Below are 17,630 nucleotides of genomic sequence, written 5' to 3'. Positions count from 1 at the left end.
TCTGGAGAACACTGACTAATACAGTAAGGATGCGTCAGGGTCCTGGAAGCACATGGGGAGAACGCTGGGGAAACCTTTCCCTCTGGCTATCAGAAAGGACTAAAACAAATGTCCACTAGAATCCTGGGGCCTAATTTGGAGAAGGAAAGGACTCTCCCAGCCTTATTTTCTCCCTCCTATTTTCTCATGCTTTCCTCCACAGTGACCCATCCTTAGTCCAAGTCTGGTAAAAATTTACTCTGCAAAAGCTTTGGCTATGGCCATTATAATAAGCTAAACATTACATGGCCATTCACCCACCTTCCCATTGGAACTATATTGCTGGAATCAAAGTATCCAAATGGCTCTCCTAAGCCATTAAGAGCAAAACAACTCTGAGCTAGACTAACACGAGGTAATTACTAAATGGAGTCAAATTCCTTTGCTATGTTCTTGGCACTGAGGTATGGAAACTCCAGAGTCCCATAAGACGTCTGAAGAAAAAAAAATGTTCAAGACAAATTTCAGAGATTGGAGTTTCTCATTAAAAGTACGTTTTAGGAAATTGTTTTAGGTTAACCTGCTAAAGCAGTTGTATGGGGAAGAAATGTGTGCAGCTCTTTGGAAACTTGAGGTTTTCATTTCTCTTTTGAAATAAAATGGAAACAATAAAAACACAATTAAAAATAAAATTTAAAAAAAAACAGAATCTAAGAGTATTTTGTTTCTTTTTCTAATTAAAGCTCTGCAATTAAAGTTTCACTGGAGAGCAACCTGTGTTTTTAATCTCACTGTCCATGAAGGGCTAATACGGACAACAGGAGGTGAGATGTCTGCTACACTCTTGGAAGTGACCTTGGAGAACTTTCCAGTCTGACTGAGAAACCTCGTCTGCTTTCTCACTTTACAAATTGGAAACTGAGGCCAAGACAGGTTTAATTCTTTTCTCCTTAATTCATTGTTGCATGCACATGTGCGCGTGTGTCTGTATGTGTGTTTTCTCTCAGGGACCTTGGAAACTGGATGTCTGCACAGTTTTAACATAATTTAGACACAGAATATGAGATTTCTTCTTTTCCAAGGCCCTAAATCACCTGCCAGGACCAAGACAAGGACTCAAAAAGCATCAAGTTTTATCTAGTGTTGCCTTGAAATACATAATTTTTGCCTAAGTGAACTTCACAAACAATTAAGATGGTATTGCTTTTTGTGAAAATCTAACTAAAATCTAGCTGAAAACGTATGCAAATCCAACTGAAACGTGACTTACATCACTCAAGATTCTCACACCTAGAAAGACGTAAGATCAGCTTGGGAAGGTAAGTTCACCTCATGTGCCAATTCTAATAATGGTGGCTATCTGGGCACATTTGAAGGATTCTGAGGGTCTGTTTGAAAAAAAAAAAAAATGCAGTGCTCTGTTAGTGACATCTGGTAGGAGAAGGGAGGAAAGAGGTCAGACTGATAATAAACTTGCTACATATTTGCCACCTTTGGCTTGGATATTAAGGAAACTACCCAAGATTATTTTTTCTGAGCCCTTTCCAACGCTTACTCAAGGTATTAAATACATCAATTTAAAAAAATTACATTCCAGTCATTTCTCAAATTTACATATGTAAGCAAAGTCAACCAAGAGCATTCAAACAAGGGTAGAAAAAGTACAGAGTGCAGGCTACATTGCTTCCCAAACACTTCCTTTTTTTTCATGTAATAACAAATTGCAAAACAGAATTTGCCTGCTGGAAGAGTGAGTGGAGAATACAAATATCCCCAGCATCCTGGCTTAGCTATTTCTTGGCCGTGCTGCCCAGCACCTGACACTGGGGCGTCCTTAGAAATACTTTTGGGAGATTAGGCATGAAAATTATCTTTGTAAAGCAAAAGTTGCATTGGTCTCTTCCCATCCCTGGATTGCTGGAATGAGAACACAGGCAACCCTTTGGAGGGCACCAAGAGCAGAGTCTGCCCTGTTGACACAGATATTTCTGAGAATCCATCTAAAATTGTCGTTATTTAAAAAATCATTCAGCCAGGCACGATGGCTTGCACCAGCACTTTGAGAGTCCGAGGTGGGTGGATCACTTGAGGTCAGGAGTTCGAGACTAGCCTCTGCAACATGGTAAAACCTTGTCTCTACTAAAAATACAAAAATTAGCCAGGTGTGGTGGCATGTGCCTGTAGTCCTAGCTGCTTGGGAGGCTGAGGTGGGAGGATCATTTAAGTCCAGGAGACGGAGGTTGCAGTGAGCTGAGATCATACCACTGCATTCATTCCAGCCTGGTCAACAGAGCTAAACCCTGTCTCAAAAAATTAATTAATTAAATTAAATTTTAAAATCACCCAATGGCTGGTTTTCAATGATTCTTTCCTGTAATATTTAAGATTTTGAGAGGGGCGCCCATGATTATTTTTACAGCTCGATTAGGTTCCTTTCCTTCATTTGAACCTGAGCTCTTCTTTCCAACAAGACATAGTGTGATATACACTGAAGATACAAAGGGAAATAGGAGATAGTCTGTGCTTTCAAGGAGTTCAAGCCTAATTAATTAATGGCCAAAGAATATATAGAAACATATCTTAGTCCAATATCAGCAAATATTTTCTGTAAAGGGTCAGATAGTCAAAGCTGTCAGTGCTGTGGGTCATCAGACTCTGTGGCAACTACTTAGCTCTGATGCTGAAGCATAAAAGCAGCCACAGCCAATCCTTTAAACAAATGGCATGGCTAATTTCTAATAAAAATGTATTTACAGAGAAATTCTGCTAGCCAGATTTGAACTACTGTTTACTGTCCCCTGACTTAAGACTCTACTTGGTGAATCATAGAACTTGAGCATCTCTCAGGGGAAGAGGTTAAAAAATGGGCAGATCAGTTTTTGGTTAGTGTGGTGGCTTGAATAATGACATATTTATCCATAGGTGGTGATTTTTTAATTTATTGAAATCCCAAAGAAGATCTATGACATCTCTGGTGAATCTGTGAGAAAATAACGTAGTTACATTTCCTAATAGAATGGTTTTATTCATTTAAAAACTATTTTTAATACAAGATTTGCCATGTCACCAATTGATTCAATGAGGCACAACTGCCAAACTTGAAAGTAATGTAGAAATCCACAGGGCACAGTGGGGAACACCCTAAAGGGAAATAAGAAAAATCATCATGGAAAGCATACAGTGGAAATATGCCCCCATCATGCAGAGAAAATTTCAAATTATCATGGAATAATCTGGAAAAACCACTCTCACCCCAAAACCTCAGCAGGGACTCTCCCCATTCATCTCCCTTCCAACAACTAGGAATTTGCTGAGCAATGGGACAAATAAAGCAGTCTGGAGAATGTAGTGGAAGATAAGAAAGCACTATTTTAATATTAGCTGTACTGATATTCTAATGAAATCCTTACCTTACAAAAATAACTTGCTCCTGAAAAGTGAATTTCAGATGTCAGTTGAAACACAAAGGCTTATTGCATAGTGAGGTGCAGAAGTCCTTCTGCTGACCACCTGGTCATGGACAGAGGCCTGGGACCTGTGTCCTGCGTGTGTTAGTTCATTCTGGGTCACAGCCATGAAGTGTCACCAGTATCCACTACTGTGAAGTCAGCTGTGCGCTCTGTTTTCCACTCGCTTCCATGGCTTCTGCCTCCTGCCATAAAACCAGTGAGTGTCGTGGTGCAGGAAAACCCTGCAGCCTGCTGAGCTGAGAGGAGGCCACAGCCCCAGAGAGCTATGCAGCAGGCACTGAGACACCCCCACCCCACCTGGTCCTGTCCCCGCGTGGAGCCCCCATGATTAGTAGTCCATACGGATCATGTAGACCCATCCAACACACTCCTGAACATTGGCTGTGGCCTATGGCTCACTGACACCCTGCCTTATATAACCTCCCCCTTCCTTATATCAGATGTTGAGTGATCAGGTCTGTGGCCCTGCCTCATTAAAGGCTTGTGATTACCCGTGAAAAGAAGGAAGAAAAAGGAGAGGAGAGGAGAGGAGAGGAGAGGAGAGGAGAGGAGAGGAGAGGAGAGGAGAGGAGGAAAGCAGGAAGGCAGGAAGGCAGGAAGGCAGGAAGGGAGGAAGGGAGGAAGAAAGTATAGGAGAGAGGAAGGAAGGAAGGGAGGGAGAGAGGGAGGGAGGGGAGGGGAGGGGAGGGGAGCGGAGGGGAGGGGAGGGGAGGGGAGAAGGAAGAAAGGAAGGAAATGCAAAGACTTTGTGTAGACAGTGCCACCAGCTCAGCTTATATAACAAAGCAGCTCACATCCCAAAGTTCATCACACTTTTCCTCATCATATGATTAAATGTCATAGTATCCTGGAGATTAGAGAGACAAGCGCTCTGTTTTACTGTGAAACCTAATTCCGGACAGATTCAGTGACAGTCAATGGCAGAATCATTGCCAACATTCACAAAATGATACTCATTTCTGGCCACCAACTAACTTCACTTCCATATCACAGATGTGCCTGCTCTAACCCAAGTATGTGTGTGTGTGTGTGTGTGTGTGTATGTGTATATATATCCTTAATATCCTTAATATTTGGAGCTCATGAAAATAACCCAAAGATGTCAGCTGACAAATTTAGTATATCTTTTACCCGACATTAGGTATTTATATTTTCAAAGGGGATTTTTTAAAGACCAAAGAGTCTTTCAAGGCCTGAATAATGATTTTGTAATGGCAAAACTTCAAACATCGTGAGCAATAAAATAACTTAATTGAACAAGGGAAGTGGGCTCTTCTGCAACTAACCCTGGCTATTAGTTTCCCAGACACTTCAGAAACAGTTTTTTTTCAATCAAGTCAGTAATGGATAACCAGCTGTCCATCCACCATATTAATTTCTCACCATTTTCACACAAATTGTATAGCATAGCTAGCTATCCAATGGATTTGGTTAACTAAGTTCTTTTTTTTTTTTTTTTTTTTTTTGAGACAGAATCTTGCTCTGTCACCCAGGCTGGAGTACAGTGGTGAAATCACAGCTCACTGCAGCCTCAAACTCCCTGACTCAAGTGATCCTCCTGCCTCAGCCTCACAAGTAGCTGTCACTACAGGCACATGCCACCATATCCAACTAATTTTTGTTGTTGGTTTTGTTTGTTTGTTTGTTTGTTTTAAATGTAGAGAGAGGTTTCGCTGTGTTGCCCAGGCTGGTTTTGAACTCCTCAGCTCAAGCAATCCACCTGCTTCTGCCTCCCAAAGGGCTGAGATTACAGGCATGATTCATAGTGCCCAGAAAACTAAGTTTCTTTCTAAGTGTGTTTATATAAAACCTCACTCTCAAGAATCTGAAATAGAACAGGCAGCACACATTTCTTGGTTCCCCACCCTACTTACTGTATAGTATGAAATGCTGGGAACTCTAAGGAATGTAAGCTATGGTTCCTGTCCTAAAGAAGCTGGCGTGGTCAACACAAAAATAAACAATAGAGCAAATTATCATTTGGCCAATGTAATTCCCACGAAAATGTAACAGCACACGTACCAAAACCACTCCAAGTTTTACTGGTTTCTCTCTGCATTTAAGATAAAGGCAGGCCGGGTACGGTGGCTCACGCCTGTAATCCCAGTACTTTGGGAGGCCGAGGCGGGCAGATCACGAGGTCAGGAGATCTAGACCATCCTGGCTAACACAGTGAAACTCTGTCTCTACTAAAAATACAAAAAAGTAGGCCAGGCGCGGTGGCTCACTCCTGTAATCCCAGCACTTTGGGAGGCCGAGACGGGCAGACCACAAGGTCAGGAGATGGAGACCATCCTGGCTAACACAGTGAAACCCGATCTCTACTAAAAATACAAAAAAAAAAAACTAGCCGGGCGAGGTGGCGGGCGCCTGTAGTCCCAGCTACACGGGAGGCTGAGGCAGGAGAATGGCGTGAACCCGGGAGGCGGAGTTTGCAGTGAGCTGAGATGGCGCCACTGTACTCCAGCCTGGGCGACAGAGCGAGACTCCGTCTCACAAACAACAACAACAACAAAAAGATAAAGACAAAGCTTCCTAAAAGGGCCTGTGAGAACCTGTGTGCTCTGGGAAACAGTCTTTCTTCTGCACATAGGTCCACTTGCTCTCTCTGCTCCAGACACACTGTCTTAAGGTTCCCAGTCTGACTGTGCTCCCTTCCACCCCAGGTCTTTGAGCAGACTGTTTCCTGGGCCTGGAAGGCTCTGCGCTCCCCGTTTCCCTAGACCATTTCTTTTCATCAGCAGCACTCACCCCACACTCTATATACTTCCACTGTCCCCAGTGCGTGTCCTTCTTGGCACTATTTCACTGCAGTAAATCTTTCATTCATTATATAATTAGTTTATATTTATTTCTATTCAGGCTGAAGTTAACCCAAGAAAAGAAAAAGAAAAAAAGAAAATGTTAAGAAAAAATACGCATCTCTCCAATTATGTGCTTAGCATATAAACAAATGGACCCATGAATGAATGAATACCTGGAGTTACATAAATAAACCCATAACGTTTTCATTTTTATTTATTTATTTTATTATTATTATTATTATTATTATTATTATTATTGAGAAGGAGGCTTTCTCTGTCGCCCAGGCTGGAGTGCAGTGGTGCAATCTCGGCTCACTGCAAGCTCTGCCTCCTGGGTTCACGCCATTCTCCTGCCTCAGCCTCCCGAGTAGCTGGGACTACAGGCGCCCACCACCACGCCCGGCTAATTTTTTGTATTTTTAATAGAGACTGGGTTTCACTGTGTTAGCCAGTATGGTCTCTATCTCCTGACCTCGTGATCCGCCTGCCTTGGCCTCCCAAAGTGCTGGGATTACTGGCATGAGCCACCGCGCCCGGCCCATTTTTATTTCAATAGCTTTTATTTCAGTAGGGGTACAGGTGTTTTTAGTTACATGGATAAGTTTTTTAGTGGTGATTTCTAAGATTTTGGTGCACCCATCCCCAAAGCAGTGTACACAGTACCTAATATGTAGTATTTTATCCCTCACCCTTTTCCAACCCTTCCTCTCTGAGTCCCCAAAGTCCATTACCTCATTCTGATACCTTTGAATCCTCATAGCTTAGCTCCCACTTATAAGGGAGAATATATGATACTGTGTTTTCCGTTCCTGAATTGCTTAACTTAGAATAATGGCCTCCAGCTCCATTTAAGATGCTGCAAAAAATATTATTTCGTTCCTTCTCAGGGCTAAGTAATATTCTATGGTGTATATATACTATATATTTTTTTTACCCATTCATTGCTTGATAGGCCCTTAGATTGGTTCCATATCATTGCAATTGCAAATTGTGCTACTATAAACATATGTGTACATGTGTCTTTTTCATATGACTTTTTTCCTTTGAATTAACCCATATCTTTTTATCTGATAGTAATCATTCAATATAGTTATTAAGCCTAAAGTTTGCTCAGCAAATATCTCTGAAATTCCCACTGTATACTCTGCTAGGCACTGGAATATAAAGATGAAGGCATTGTCCCTACGCATGCTGCCTACTGAGAGACACAGACAACAAAACAAATAATGACAATACACCCTGCATTCTAGACAAGAGAAATCCAAAGTGTCAGGAGACAGAGGCAAGAATTAACTCCTCCTGGAGGAGCTGCAGAAGACTTCCTTTTATTTTATTTTCAGTTTTATTTATTTTTTGTTTTCCATTTCTTATTTTTGATTCGGTGGGTACATGTGCCGCTTTATTATATGGGTATATTACTTGATGCTGAGGTGTAGGGTATAAATGATTCCATCACCCAGAGAGTGAACATAGTACCCAACAGGAAGTTCTTCAGCCCCTTCCCCATCCCTTCCACCCTCCTTCTGGAGTCCCCAGTGTCTGTTGTTCTCATCTGCGTCCCATTGTGTCCATGAGTACCCAATGTTCGGCTCCCTCTTACAGGTAAGAACCTGCAGCATTTGGATTTCTGTTTCTGTGTTAATTCATTTAGGATAATAGCCTCCAGCTGCATCCACATTGCTGAAAAGAACTTGATTTTGTTCTTTTTATGGCTGCATAGTATTCCATGGTGTATATGTCCCACTTTTTTTTTTTTTTTTTTTTTTGAGACAGAGTCTTACTCTGTCACCCAGGCTGGAGTGCAGTGGCATGATCTCTCACCAACACCTCTGCCCCCCGGGTTCAAGTGATTCTCCTGCCTCAGCCTGCCGAGTAGCTGGGTCAACAGGTGTGCACCACCATGCCCAGCTAATTTTCGTATTTTTAGTAGAGACGGGGTTTCACTATGTTGGCCAGGCTGGTCTCGAACTCCTGACCTCATGATCCGCCCGCCTTGACTTCCCAAAGTGCTGGGATTATAACCGTGATTTGTTTATCCAGTCCACCACTGATGGACACCCAGGTTGATTCCATGTTTTTGTTACTATGAATCGTGCTGCAATGAATATATGAGTGCATGTGTCTTTTTAGTAGAATGATTTATTTTCCTCTGGGTATATATACAGTAATGGGATTGCTGGGTCAAACGATAGCTCTACTTTTAGTTCTTTGACAAATCTCCAAATTGATTCCACAGTGGCTTAACTATTAGGTTGGTGCAAAAGCAACTGAGGTTTTTGCCATTGCAGTAAAACTGCAGTTACTTTGCACTAACCTATAATTTATATTCCCACCAACAGTGTATAAGCGTTCCCTTTTCCCCACAGCCTTGACAGCATCTGTTGTGTTTTTACTTTTTACTAATAGCCATTCTGCCTGATGTGAGATGGTATCTCATTCTAGTTTTGATTTGAATCTCTCTGATGATTAGTGATGCTGAGCATTTTTTTATATTTTTGTTGGCCATTTGTATGTCTTCTTTTAAGAAGTATCTGTCCATGTCCTTTGCCTACTTTTTAATGGATTTATGGGTTTTTTTGTGTTGATGTAAGTTTCTTATAGATTCTGGATATTAATCCTTTATCAGATGCATAGTTTGAGAATTTTCTGCCATTTTGTCGGTTGTCTGTTTACTCTTTTGATAGTTTTTTTTTTCTTTTTCTTTTTCTTTTTTTCTGTGCAGAAGCTCTTTAGTTTAATTAGGTCTCAGTTGTCAATTTTTATTTTTGCTGCAATTGCTTTTGAGGACTTGGTCATAAATTCTTTGCCAAGGCTGATGTCCAGAGGGAATTTCTTAGATCTTATTCTAGAAACTTTATAGTTTGAGGTCTTACATTTGTCTTTAATCCATCTTGAGTTAATTTTTGTCTATGTGATAGGTAGGGGTCCAGTTTCATGTTTCTGCATATGGTTAGCCAGCTTTCCCTAAGGAAATGATGTATGAACTCTTGAAGAAAAAACAGAAGTGCAATGGGCTGAATAGTGAGAGAAGGCAGTCTATGCAGAAAATGCAATGTGGAAACGTAAAAAGGTTTGAAGAGCGTGATATAGGGTGGACTAGCAAATCACTTGGTGCCACTGTGACTCAGTGTGTAGAATGGGTTTGACTTGAAATGAAATGAAAATTGCTGATAGAGGTGAAATGATGAGGACACGATAAAATTTGAGGTAAGAATAAGACAACCAGGTGGGACTGAATGGTAATTAGTGGGAGGTAGACAGTGGAGGTTTGAGAAAGTGGTAAGAAAGAGAGAAATACTCCAAGGCAACGATGGTGGATATTTGGGAATCCGGGACTCCCGGTCTCTGACCACTTTTTCAAAATCATACTTCATAGGGTAGTGCTTCCCACACTTCTCTAATGACAAAAATCACATGGTTGTTAAAAATACATGTTCCAGGGACATATCTCAATCTTACTGAATCAGCATCTCCAAAGGAAAAGCCTGGAAATCTGTATGTTTAACCAACACTGCAGGTAACCCATATTATCCGGGAAGCTTGAGAAATATGTTCAAAGGGAATTTCCTTTTCTCTTACAGATATGACTCACCATCCTGTTCCCCAGCACTGCCCACTCCCCCGTCTGGGACAATGGCTACCAAAAACATCCACTTCAACCATTAACATAATGACCTTTATTTCTAATATGACGATAAAATATGACTAGACTAGCACAGAGAAAGTACCAGTCATTGGGATAATCATGCACACTACTGGAGGAAATTTTCAGCTAATTATGCTCAAAAGGTAGAGAAGCTGGGCGCAGTGGCTGACGCCTGTAATTCCAACGCTTTGGGAGGCTGAGGCAGGTGGATCAGTTAAGCCCAGGAGTTGAGACCAGCCTGGCCAACATGGCAAAACCCCATCTCTACTAAAAATACAAAAATTAGCCGGGCATGGTAGCACATGCCTGTAATCCCAGCTACTTGGGAGGCTGAGGTGGGAGGATTGTTTAAGCCTGGGAAGTGGAGGTTGCAGTGAGTCAAGATCATGCCACTGCACTCCAGACTGGGTGACAGAGTGAGACCCTGTCTCAAAAAAAAAAAAAAAAGAAAGAAAGAAAGAAAAGTAGAGAATATGCTGTCTGAGCAGAAAGAGGAGGGCCCATGCACTTCTGCCATTAGCATGGTAGCTATCGGTGACTTCTTAAGTCTCCAAACCTATTTGCTTCTCCCCAGTTGATCATCAGTTCATCAGCTGAGGTCCCACGTGCTGGGCAGTTGGCTACAGAGTAATTGAAATTCTTTCAACACTTAGTTATTGGGCTTCTTACTGACAGAGAATGGAGAAATGGTATATACCACATAACATGACTCATTCTGAGGCCATCACACCCCCTACACTGAAGAACAAAACAAAACAAAAAGTCCCTTTCTGTGCTGTTGAGGTATTAGTGTTCAGAATTGGAGGTAGTGATACTGTAATCATCCGAATAGCAACCCTTCATTTAGCCCACACACTTTTCCTGTGACCAGCTGGGTCACCACTTGACTATCCACAACTACAGATATAAATGGAAACTTGGTATTGCGAGCCTGAACTATTTCTAATGGAAAGCTGCTGCCCTCCCTGGGAATCCAGCTGGGTGACTGCCTCCAACCTCAGAACTCACTGAAAAGCAATGCAGTGAAATCTCCTGTTGTTTATACAATTTCCTTCATGGTTTTAGCTAAGTAATTTCACAGCTGTGTGCCTCAGTTTCCTCACCTGTGATTCATCACAAATGCAATCTTTTTAACTTGTTTTATATAATATTATAAAAATAAGATTTTTTTGTTTTGTTGTTGTTGCTGTTGTTGTTGTTTTGTTTTGTTTTTTGAGATGGAGTGTCACTCTGTCGCCCAGGCTGGAGTGCAGTAGCGCGATCTCGGCTCACTGCAACCTCTGCGTCCCGGATTCAAGCAATTTTCTGTCTCGGCCTCCCATGTAGCTGAGATTACAAGCTCCCACCACCACGCCCGGCTAAGCTTTGTATTTTTAGTGGAGACGGGGTTTTACCATCTTGGCTAGGCTGGTCTTAAACTCCTGACCTCATGATCCGCCTGCCTTGGCCTCCTAAAGTGCTGGGATTACAGGCGTGAGCCACCGTGCCTGGCCTAAAAGTTGTTTTTAAGAGCTTGTTTGACAAAATTACTTTGCTGGTATTAAACTACATTTAAACAGAAGTCTCTTTTTCCAGGGAACAAGTATGTACAATATATCGAGGGGTTTTTTTCTCTTTTTTTTTTTTTTTTTTTGAGATGGAGTCTTGCTCTGTCGCCAGTCTGGGCTGGAGTGCAGTGGCACAGTCTTGGCTCACTGCAACCTCTGCCTCCTGAGTTCAAGCAATTCTACCACCTCAGCCTCTTGAGTTGTTGGGACTCCAGGCGTGCACCACCATGCCCAGCTGATTTTTGTATTTTTAGTAGAGATGACATTTCACCATGTCGGCCAGGATGGTCTCAATCTCTTGACCTTGTGATCCGCCCACCTCGGCCTCCCAAAGTGCTGGGATTACAAGTGTGAGCCACCACACCGGGCCTTTTTTCTCATTTTTAAATCGAACTCAGTCAAGCTACACTTACAACAGGTACCCTATTTGAGGCAGTAGCAAATCGCTGGGAGGTGAAACCTTTGTTCAAATGTACAACAGCTGAGAGATAAATACTACGAAGTCTATATTTTATCTTTCTTTCCTGATGATGTTTGAATGTGAGATAAGGTGCTCTTAATAAAAAAGGACTTGTTTTCCAAAATGTTGTACTACTGATTTGGCAAAAGAGGTTTTGGGGAAGGAAAGCAATGAAAATGAAGAGGGAAACAGAGTAGTTCCTGGGTATTACTGAACTATACACAGATTTCTGAAAACATCAGAAATTGTATTTGGTAGATCATATGGATGTATTTACATGAGGATTCCAGGAAATGCTGGGCACTGCTTTCTAAATGACCACCTCTAAATTTTACTGATATTATGCCCACTCATAAAATGACTCATGGGGTGTTCCAAGGTTTCTTGCCCTTTGATCCACAGAAGAATTTCTCAAAGTGTGTTTACAACAGATGATGATAGGGATTATATAGAGAGAATAAAATAGGAGAGTCATACCTAGAACTTGAGTACATACGGACACTTGATTTACGACAAAAATGAAACCACAAGCAGTGGAGAAAGAAAGGTCATTACAATGAATGGTGCAGGAACAGCGAGACATCCACAAGGGGCAAACTTGTATTGAATAAAATATTGTTGGATACAAAATAATTCACACTATGTGTTTGGCATCTCATAGTATAGAGCAGTACTTTTCAAAGTGTGGTTCATGGACCACTTGATCCAAGTCACCGGGGTTATAGTTAAAGATGCAGATTCTTGAGCCTGAGACTCATTGATTCTCTAGGAGTGAAACCTAACAATCTGCATTTTTGTTAAACTCCATTAGATGACTTTCTTTTTTCTTTTTTTTTTTTTTTTTTGAGATGGAATCTCCCTCTGTCGCCCAGGCTGGAGTGCAGTGGCGCAATCTCGGCTCACTGCAAGCTCCGCCTCCCGGGTTCAGGCCATTCTCCTGCCTCAGCCTCCCGAGTTGCTGGGACTACGGGCGCCTGCCACCACGCCAGGCGAAGTTTTCGTATTTTTAGTAGAGACGGGGTTTCACCGTGTTAGCCGGGATGGTTCAATCTTCTGACCTCGTGATCCACCCACCTCAGCTCCCAAAGTGCTGGAATTACAGGCGTGAGCCACCGCGCCCGGCCTAAACTCCCTTAGATGATTTTCAGTACACTAAAGCTGCAGCTTCATCAGCACAGTGTTTTTTGTTTTTGTTTTTGTTTTTGTTTTGTTTGTTGTTGTTGTTGTTGATTTTGAGACAGGGTCTCACTCTGTTGCCCAGGCTGGAGTGCAGTGGCTGGATCTCACCTCACTATAACCTCTGCCCCCTGGGTTCAAGCGATTCTCCTGCCTCAGCCTCCTGAGTAGCTGGGATTACAGGCACACGCCACCACACCTGGCTCATTTTTGTATTTTCAGTAGAGACAGGGCTTCACCATGTTGCCCAGGCAGGTCTCGAACTCCTGGTCTCAGGTGATCCACCTGCCTCAACCTCGCAAAATGCTGGGATTATAGGCATGAGCCACCACGCCCGACTGGCACAGTGTTTTTCATTTAGGAAAGCAACCATCTGAATCCCACCTTTGCCACATATAGGCATATTTACTAATCCATCTATATTTCAATTTTTTCACCAAGAAAACAATGATAATTTACAAACTCATAGGCTAGTTATGATGATTAAGTGACATGCTACATAGACAGTGCTTAGCATAGTCCCAGTTTATACTAAGTACTCAGTAAATCGTTAAAATTACTTTTCATATCCAAAAACTTACTAGAAATAAAGTGTGTTAAATCACTTACAAAAATTTTCCTTTGTCAAATGTTGACTTTGTATTGGTGTTCCTGAATTCTTACTATATCTAAAGGGCAAGTATATCAACAGATAAGTGGAGAGTATTTGATCTTGAAGACTTGTTCAAGAGTTTTCAAGATCAAACCAGGAGGTACTACCTGGAGAACATAAGTATTCATTCACACATGTCACCAAAGAAACCAAGATCCTATTCAAATGATGCAACTTCAGGGTTTGTGCATGTGCTGCAGCTCCGGACATCTGCCCAGTAACCCATGTGAGCTAAATAAGTTTGGTAATCAATGCCATAGCTGGAAAATTATGATATTCCAGTTACTGTACTAGATGCTGAGCACTGAGTAAAAAGATATGGTCCTTCTCCTCAAGTAACACATAGTCTATGAGATTTTGCAGCATATCATCTTCATATCTGCATGTATTTCTTTTTTTTCTTTTCTTTTTTTTTTTTTTTTTTTTTGTGTGTGTGTGTGTGATACACAGTCTTGCTCTGTCACCCAGGTTGAAGTGCAGTGGTGTGTTCTCAACTCACTGCAACCTCTGCCTCCTGGGTTCAAGCAATTCTCTTCTCCTGCCTCAGCCTCCCGGGTAGCTGGGACTGCAGGCGCACGCCACCATGCCCAGCTAATTTTTGTATTTTTATTAGAAACGGGGTTTCATCATGTTGGCCAGGCTGGTCTTGAACTCTTGACCTCATGATCCACCTGCCTTGGCCTCCCAAAGAGCTAGGATTACAGGCGTGAGCCACCGCCCCCGGCCTGCTTGTATTTCTCAACCAATTTTTTGTTGTTGTTAAATAGCTTAAAAACTAGGAAAGATTTAGTTTTAGGGACCGGGTATTTATGGCTATTCTTTCTGAATTGGGGATAAGAGAAAGATATTAAACAAGTGCACCTCTCTTCCTGTCCTCTTCCTGTCTTCAAAAGCAAATAATTTTCTTTGGAACTTTGAAGACATTGTTACATTTTCTTCTGGCATCCAGCACTGCTGATGTAAGTGTGATGAAATGAAGGAAGGGAGCTACTCTGGTAGGGTGAAAGCTACCTTGGCAACTTCTCTGACCTGAACAATTCTCTGCTTGCTCTTCAGTACTGCAGGTTTAAATATCTGTGCTGGGAAGTGGACAGCAAGCTCTAGAAAGTAATGGGCAAAGAGTTTAGGAGTCTGGGCCCAACAGTACCCAGATAGTCAAAGCCAGAGAGGCCTAAGATTCAAACAAGACATTTGCAGAGATACTTTGTGTTAGTTTTTAGGGCTGCCATATCAAAGTTCCACAAGCTAGGTGACTTAAAACAACAAAATTTAGGCCGGGCGTGGTGGCTCACGCCTATAATCCCAGTACTTCGGGAGACTGAGGCGGGTGGATCACGAGGTCAGGAGATCGAGACCATCCTGGCTAACATGGTGAAACCCTGTCTCTGCTAAAACTACAAAAAATTAGCCGGGTGTGGTGGTGGGCACCTGTAGTTCCAGCTACTCAGGAGGCTGAGGCAGGAGAATGGCATGAACCCACGAGGCAGAGTTTGCAGTGAGCCAAGATCGTGTCACTGCACTCCAGCCTGGGCAACAGAGTAAGACTCCATCTCAAAAAAAAAAAAAAAATTATTCTCTCATCACTCTGGAGGCTAGAAATCCAGCATCAAGGTGTCAGCAGGTGCATGCTCCCTCTGAAGGCTCTAAAGAAGAAACTGTTCGTCCCTCTCTTCTAGCTTCTGATAGTTGCTGGGAAACTTGGCTTTCCTTGGCTTCTGGCTACATCACTCCAATCTCTGCCTCCATAGTCAATGGCTGTGACGCTGCTGTGTTCTCTCCACTTCCAAGGACACCAGTCATTTAATTTAGGGCCCTAATTCAGGACATTCACCTAAATTTAACTAATTATATCTACAACGATTCTATTTCTAAACAAGATACATCCTGAGGTTCCAGGAGGACATAAATTTTGGGGGGACACTGTTGTTCAACCCAATACAGTCTCAGAAGAGCATGGACTTTAGAGAAAGAAGGTGATAGGGTTAGTTGGAATCCAGGCAAGTAGCAAATGGAAGGAAAGACCAGACACATAACCAGCTACACACTTGGCACTCCAGCATCCGTGAACCACATGGGGCTGGCTCTCCAATGATTCCACCTTCACTAACAGAGCCAGTTTATCCGTTACACACAGTAGGCACAAAGCCAAGGTCCCATGATGCTTTTAGAAACCCATGAAAATGTTTTAATCTCTTTCAAAATCTAAAAATAAATAAACAAATATAATCCAACCTGGATTATATTCATATGTATATCAATGCAGTCATAAAACTTGTTTTTAATGCTTTTTTATGCAGTGGTTCAGAAACCGCCTCTGGGTTTCAGCACAGGCATTCAGACGGAATGTTGGGGTCATCACCACCCTAATTTTGTTGTTTTTTTTTTTGAGATGGAGTTTCTCTGTTATTGCACGGGCTGGAGTGCAGTGGCGCTATCTCAGCTAACTGCAACCTCTACCTCCTGGGTTAAGCGATTCTCCTGTTTCAGTCTCCCAAGTAGCTGGGATTACAGGCTCACACCACCACTCCCGGCTAATTTTGTATTTTTAGTACAGATGGGGTTTCACCATGTTGGCCAGGCTGATCTCCAACTCCTGAGCTCGGGTGATCTGCTCACCTCAGCCTCCCAAAACGCTGGAATTACAGGTGTGAGCCACCATGCCCAGCCCACCAACCTCATTTTTTTTTTTTTTTTTGAGACGGAGTCTCCCTCTGTCGCCCAGGCTAGAGTGCAGTGGTTCGATCTCGGCTCACTGCAAGCTGCTCCTCCCGGGTTCACGCCATTCTCCTGCCTCAGTCTCCCAAAGAGCTGGGACTATAGGCGCCTGCCACCATGCCTGGCTAAGGTTTTGTATTTTTTTAGTAGAAACGGGGTTTCACCGTGTTAGCCAGGATGGTCTCGATCTCCTGACCTCATGATCCACCGGCCTTGGCCTCCCAAAGTGCTGGGATTACTGGCATGAGCCACCACGCCCAGCCCCACCAACTTAATTTTTAATATATTGTTTAATGAAGGAAGGAGCCCTTAGAAGGCAAAAGTGCCCAGACACACAAAAATCATCACACAGCAGTGTTCACCAGTACACATGCTCATACATTTGGCCTAGAGAATCTGGAGAGTCTGCATGGGCTTTCACTCATCCCTGCTCTCGGGTGGTCCATAGCCAATCACTGGCGATGGCAGGGGTGTCACAGCCCAGCACCTTTGCTAACGGGGAGAATAACCTGTATGGGTATAATTCACTTTCCATAGTGCCCCATCAAATCACATCATTGCCTTGCTTCTTCCCCTACCTTATACTGTATCCCTCCTACCTTTGCAGCATTCCCTCACTAAATCACTTGCCTAAGAATTCCCATCTCAATCTTTGCTTCTAGGGAACATGACACTTTGGATCTCCATGACAAGCATTAACACTGGCAAAAATTATCTAATAAACACTCATACTGAATGAGTAAAGTTAGAGAGACATGGAAGCAAGTATGAAAGACCTAGCCAGGCCTTTACATGGACTGAAGTGATCATAAAAGAAACTTCAGTTCTTGGCCGGGTGCGGTGGCTCACGCCTGTAATCACAGCACTTTGGGAGGCCGAGGTGGGTGGATCACCCGAGGTCAGGAGTTCAAGACCAGCCTAGCCAACATGGTAAAACCGTCTCTACTGAAAATACAAAAATTAGCCAGGTGTGGTGGCACATTCCTGTGCTACTTGGGAGGCTGAGGCAGGAGAATCACTTGAACCCAGGAGGCAGAGGTTGCAGTGAGCCAAGATCCCACTACTGCACTCCAGCCTGGGTGACAGAGTGAGACTCCATCTCAAAAAAAAAAAGGAAAGAAAAAAAAGAAACTTCAGTTCTTGACAAATTATAGACTGGAGACGCAGAGAAAAGATAATGA

The 17,630-nt window shown here is 42.7% G+C and overlaps 1 non-coding gene across 1 annotated transcript; it reads right to left on the bottom strand.

Moving 5' to 3' along the window:
• Positions 1-16,031: 16,031 nt before the first annotated feature.
• Positions 16,032-16,099, bottom strand: LOC114672907 (small nucleolar RNA SNORD95). Its single transcript, XR_003723436.1, has one exon. It is a non-coding gene; the product is annotated as a small nucleolar RNA SNORD95 (small nucleolar RNA).
• Between the last annotated feature and the right edge of the window lie 1,531 nt (positions 16,100-17,630).

The sequence above is a fragment of the Macaca mulatta genome, chromosome 15 (assembly GCF_049350105.2).
Source record: "Macaca mulatta isolate MMU2019108-1 chromosome 15, T2T-MMU8v2.0, whole genome shotgun sequence".
Classification (NCBI taxonomy): domain Eukaryota; kingdom Metazoa; phylum Chordata; class Mammalia; order Primates; family Cercopithecidae; genus Macaca; species Macaca mulatta.
This window is presented reverse-complemented; position numbering and strand designations above follow the sequence as displayed.